The sequence below is a fragment of the Triticum urartu genome, chromosome 7A (genome assembly GCF_056163025.1).
Source record: "Triticum urartu cultivar PI428250 chromosome 7A, HENAU_Tu73, whole genome shotgun sequence".
In the NCBI taxonomy this organism is placed as follows: Eukaryota; Viridiplantae; Streptophyta; class Magnoliopsida; order Poales; family Poaceae; genus Triticum; species Triticum urartu.
In genome coordinates, this window is record NC_141879.1 from 685,256,397 (window position 1) to 685,262,622 (window position 6,226).

Sequence of the window (6,226 nt, forward strand, 5' to 3'; positions counted from 1 at the left end):
CTAGCCCTGGTCCTTGGCTGCCCCCTTAGTCAGGGTTGGTGTAGATGAACTGATGGGGGCAGTCTCGTCAGAGACCCTGAGCGCACTCACTGCAGCAATGGCAGCTTGCACCTGTGGATTCAGCAGAATATCTTCCGGGATCTTTCCTCGGCCCGCCCTCTCCTGGTATGAGCTCCTCTCTTTCTGCACCTCTTTTCCAAAGCTAAGGAAGCGGCGTGCGCTATTCGCAACAGGAGCCACATATCCTCCTCTACTATTGCTCTTCTTATATGGGGAGGCACGCATCGTTGCCGTGAACCTCATCTCATGGAGGTCCTCCGGCAACTTACAGTCGCGTTGGCCATGCCCAAGGAAACCACAAAACCCACAGAAACGTGGCACTCTCTCATATTTAACCTCTAAGGAGAAAACCTTACCACTAGGAGTGTCACGAGACATAATACATCGTGGTTAACTCGGATCCTTATGAAATCCCCCCATATCTTGCCCCTACTATCTGTGTCTACCTCCAACACCTCACCCAGTTCTGCTCCGAGCTTCCATGCAATGCCTTCATCCAGCATGATGGGGGGCACGTCGTGGACACGCACCCAGATGGGCATGTGTGCAACCTCCACTTCGCCCAGTGGGGCGCCGCCGTCCACAGTCACCATGAGGAATGCATCCCCCTGGTGCATCCACGGGCCGTTGTTGAGGATGAAACGGTGATCACCTTCCCGCTCGAACTCGATGAGGAAGCGGTTGTTCTTCAGGGGCTTGTAGTCCATGCCTCCACGGAGGCCCCACTTACCCTTGAGCTCACCAAAGAGCCCTTCGTTACGGTAGGGCAGGGGCGAGAAGAAGAGCCCTACAGCAACCCACCGGAACTTCATTGCTGCTCGCTCCTTTGACAGATCCAGCTCCACCACCCCCACACCACAGGGGTCGTAGCGAGTCGGGAACCTTGGCGCAACAATGTCGCTGCCTGCTCCAAGCCTTCTCATGGATGCTCTGTCCCCCTGACCACGGGAGGAGTCACCACGGAGCATTGCCCCCGTCATGGACCGGCCACCGGCATGGCCAGAGGCAGCCTCGGCCTCCATGGGGGCCTTGTCCTTCCGCGATTCCTTGTTCGCCATCCCAGGAGGTTGCGCGCACGAGGAAGGAGCACGCAGATGCAGGAGGGGGAGGAGCGCAGGTTGTGGATTTTCTTCCTGCACATCTCCAATCTTTATACAGGACAACACCCAATCTGAATCCCGCGATTCTCTTGCCCATATAGATGATCTCTTTCCCTCAGTTTGATCGCTTTCCCCATGTTCTTGATCTGTTGGCTTATTGAACTTATCAGGTGGATCTGTATCCTTTTTGCAGGATGATCCCAGGGCCGCAACCCTAGAAACTTTCCTACTTAATCCATGATCCAGATCTCTCCTCGTAGCATGTATCCTCTCTCTGATTCTTTCCCAACCGGCCCCATCAATGAACCGTGATCTACTACCGATCCCAGATTTGGTCTCGTCGATCTTCTCCCCATCCATGGCGATCTGTTTCTCCAACTTCCTATCCCGTAACCATGCCTCCCGCAACCTCAGCGATACCACGCTCTCTCCCAAGACTTTCTCGCCCTCGCCACCTCCGCACTCCTTTCTCCGGTCGCCAGAGCAGTCCGCCGGCAGGCCGGTTTCTCGGTACGTCGGGCGTCGCCCTCTTTTCGCCTCGACAGCCCCTCCGTAATCACCGCCTTCAATCTTGCTTGTAGTACGATTTATCCATTCAGTGAAGTCGCCCTCGCATGCATGGGCATACATGAAAACACAATCAATCATTAGACTGTTGATTTAATCAGAAGAAGACAATCAAATTTTCCTGATTAATTTCTTGAACGGATGAATGCGCCGCGTTAAGGCACACGCGTAGCCGGTCGCCACGATGAGCCGTTTGGCCGCCAGATCGCTCGTCGCTGGACGCCTGCACGCTGAGGCCGCTTGTCAGGGGCAGCGCTCCCACCGCGATGGATCGTCGTCCCGATCAGCAGCAACAAAGGCGAGCATACACAATGGTTAGTTCGTCCATTCAAAACTAGTACATGCTCATAATCGATCAATCAGCGCATTAATTTAGTGAGTGCATATGCAGGCCGATGACCATCGATCCATTTGATGGATTTGATTACGCATCTCTGTGAGGACTTCGGCCATGCTCCAGTTATTTTGGCCGAGGGGGCGTCGCCGCAAAGGCTGATAGAACCGTCGCCTTTAGCAATTTAGGCAGTCGATTCTGCAGCAATCCGTGCCGCAGTGGAGCGCACGTCACTGTTTCCGGCCGCCGGAAACAAATCCATTGCCACCATCGCGGAGTGCTTGCACGTGCATGCCAATTGATTTTCCTTGCAGGGCATGGACGAGCATGCCGAGGCATTGCTCCTGCTTTTCTCGCCGTATTGGCCTAGATGCTCTAAGGGAGAGCAACGGTGCTGATAACGTGTTGTAGAGTGAAAGTAAAAAAAGACACATGAAGAGTCCAAATGATCCACTAGTTCCATTGCAATGCGGGAGACCCACTTATATACATGGTGAAGAGATGTGTTGGCCAGACACCTCTTCTCCAACAGGCACCTCCTGGGAGGCATCCTTCTCATACAATTGATCACATGTTTTTATTTCTCAACATAAACAAAGCTTGAGGCTAATGATGCTCCCCATGTTCTAGATCTAAGCTGCCTATTGAATTCTCAAAAGAAGAAACAAAAAAAACAGACATAGCATATCAGGCGATATAGTTAAATGGGGCTGCTTCAGGGTGCAGCAATCATCCTTGAGTATCGTGCATTAGTGCTTGCAATGATCCAAAGGCGAGATGGAACAAACATATGGAAGCAGCAGAGCAGGAGTCGGGCTCTGAATTTATATGGACCAATATCGATCGGGAAGAAGAAGGTATCCGATGCCTTGGACTTTTGCTGCTATCCGTAGCTGCTTGACGCCTACTGTTAAAGAAAATCACACAAACATGACACCGAAAATTGTTAATGATGTTCACCGATATGGCTACATCTCCAAGGTCTGACTACGGATGCTCCTTCCCGTGACACCGTCACAATACCGCACCCGATCGCCCTGGACACTGGCACATGCCGCTAGCTTTCCCTGCATTTCGGTACTATTATGTTGGCATAGATTACATCGTGTGTCTACCTCGCTTTATAAGAGAGGCCTAGAATACAAGTGTCCTACTTGAACACGAGTCCATATCCTATCTAAACACAATACAACTACAAGTCCAACTGTAACCTACCTTGTACACGATATTCGACACAACTCTAACAAACTCCACCTTGGCGAATATTCTCCACCAGCTTGAATTCGTCAATGCGTCAAACTTCCATATACATTGGACTTGAGTTTATCCCATGAGAATCGCTGCTACTCCAATGACTCCATGTGACTCCACCTGCAACTTGTAGTCCCTCTTTTTCTTGACCGGAGTCAATGCTCGAGCGAAACTAAGTTCCCCTTACTCTAGTTTGTGCTCCCAACTTTCAGAGTATCAGTCCAACGCCATCACACACCAATCAATTACCTGCGTGAAAGTGAACAACTCACATATTGGGTGTCACACATAAGAGTTACATGAACTCAACATCACCGCTCTTCCTTGACCGCCTATCTAAAACTTGAAGGAATTTCACCATTGCTTGTAGTCATCCCGAGTCAAATTCGCAGTTGTCTCACCACATGTATGACCACCAGAGCCTTGGCCCGTCTCTATGGCCTGTGCATACCGCACGCCTCGCCGCCATTATCGCGTCGAGCCTCCGCTGTCCCGGTCAAGTCTCAAGGGTCGCGAACCCACACCACTCAACCCCCACTGCAGAGTACCATCGATCATCACCGGCCGATTACGAGTTTCACGCTTCCATCAGACCACTGGGCTCTAGTCCGAACTGCGTGTCACTCACTTTTCCCGCCGAAATAGGCTTCGACTCTCTGACGTCTTACGCCGTAGCCCCTCAATCAGCACCGAGTGAAGTCTTCCGTCAGACTCCAACTCCACCTTCAACATGACTCCATGGTAGATGATCAGTCTGCCCCTGCGCCTCATCGACTTCAAGCTCCGTGTATACACCACCTTGAATCAATCCCGCGCAGTCTTGTCGAAGCCGCACAAGCCTCGGGCATGTGCACCACGTGTTTCCACGGCCAGAAGTCGGTCACCATCAGCATCACGCTCGTATGTTGTCGTCGCCGATCACATCACCATCTTCTGTACCAACCGACTTGCGTCGATCCATCAGACTATCTAGTCTGACCGAGCCGAACTCGTTCGACTGTATGACACGCTCGAGGCTCCCAAATCATCTTCCATGAATTTCCATCGATCACACATAATTCCATTTTAGCTGACATGACTTCCTGCAATGCCCTCAAGCATCCCAGTTGTGTCAACAAATTTTTCATCCTTGTCTGTCATAACCCAAGGTTTTCAGTTCCGTGAACTTCTTCACCTCAACCTTGGTACTCGTTGGCGCCATGGTTCTTCGTACGACTGACCCTCCGAAACATTATATGAGCTTTCCACGCGATGCCCCAAGCACACGGACAGAACCTCTGCATGCTACTATAGCAAAACCAAGAAAATTAAAATCTTTGGCCTTCATGTGGTAACTCTCATCTCAGCTCAACTTCCTGATGCTAGCAATTGCCTTGTCAACGCCGCCTGCTAATTCCAACGGATGCATATCCCTTGATGGATTTATTTCCCCGATTGATTTGCCTGCCTAACTCCGTGTCATTGGAGACTCGGTCCCCCTTTTGGTCCTAAACAAATCCCGCGTACACTTCCTGTAGTCCCTTGGACTGCCTTCACACGCGTACGCTTCCTGGCTGCCACCAACCGAGGCATTCCGTCGATCATTCAAAAACCAAGCAATCACACAAGCACGACACCGAAATTTGTTAACGAGGTTCACCGATATATGGCTACATCCCTGGGGCCTGACTACGGGCGCTCCTCCCCGTGACACCGTCACAATACCGCACCCGATCGCCCTGAACACCGGCACATGCCGCCGGCTTCCCCTGCGTTTCGATGCTATTATGTTGGCATAACTTACATCGTGTGTCTACCCCGCTATATAAGAGAGGCCTAGAATACAAGTGTCCTACTTGGACACAACCACATATACTGTCTAAACACAATACAACTATAAGTCTAACTATAACCTACCTTGTACACAATATTCGACACAACTCTAACACCTACCGCTCGCCGCCGGATATTGTCGTCAACCTTAACGATAGTGATTAGCCATAGCTTAATCGCTACTATAAGTAGACCAAATCCGCTGGTGTCATTGTTAATCAGGATCACGCATTGTTATTTTAGGAGAGACAAGAGCAGAAAGAATCGGACATACATGCATGGAGAATATAAGAGGGTTTGGATACAATGGTACTATAGTGATATCACCTACAATTATTGATGAGTTACATTGTTGATAAATAGATAAAATGATTTCTCCTAGATGAGAGATAACATCTTAACAGTGTTAAAAAATACGATGTCAGATTTGTTTGCATGACAAAAATGCCACCCAAGATGACAAATTATGTTGTTGCTGGCATAGCAATTTTCTTCAGCAAGCTAAAACCTCGTAAAAAACTAAGCATGACAAGGATTTCCTTCCATAGGGACAACGAACAATGTTAAGAAAGATGTGATATTGGAGCCAAACATTCACTTCCGTTTACATTTCTCTTTCCAAAAAATGGAAAGTTGTTTTTGTTTATTAGATACCACTCCAGTAAGATGGAGTAAATGTTAAGTTTGGACGGTAAGGTCCACCTAGCCAGATGCAGATGCATGCTGTGTCAGTCTCATTCTTCACTGTAACATGGAGGGATGCCAAGCAGTGAAAGGAGTAGAATTTGGCTAAAGTAGATCGATCACCAGTCGCGTACGTACGTAGCATGTGGAGGTGTATGATACCCATTTCTTACTACGTGGAGCCCACGAAAAAATGTAAAGAAACAAAAGCATACAGACAGGTGGCAGGCCTACATCATATCGTACGCCACTATACTAAACATTTGTGTACAACCACCACTTGGACTTAGTACGGATCTGGATCATGTCGATACAGCTTATTTATGGCGGGAACACGTAAACGTAGAGATACATGCATGGTTGGTGGTCCTGATCAGCTTCGTTTCTTTTTTAAAAATCCTAGCCATCCTGTGCCACT

The 6,226-nt window shown here is 49.3% G+C and overlaps 1 pseudogene; it reads right to left on the bottom strand.

The window, feature by feature from the left end:
- On the bottom strand, positions 1 to 2,499 carry LOC147961500 (uncharacterized; annotated as a pseudogene).
- Positions 2,500 to 6,226: the final 3,727 nt, after the last annotated feature.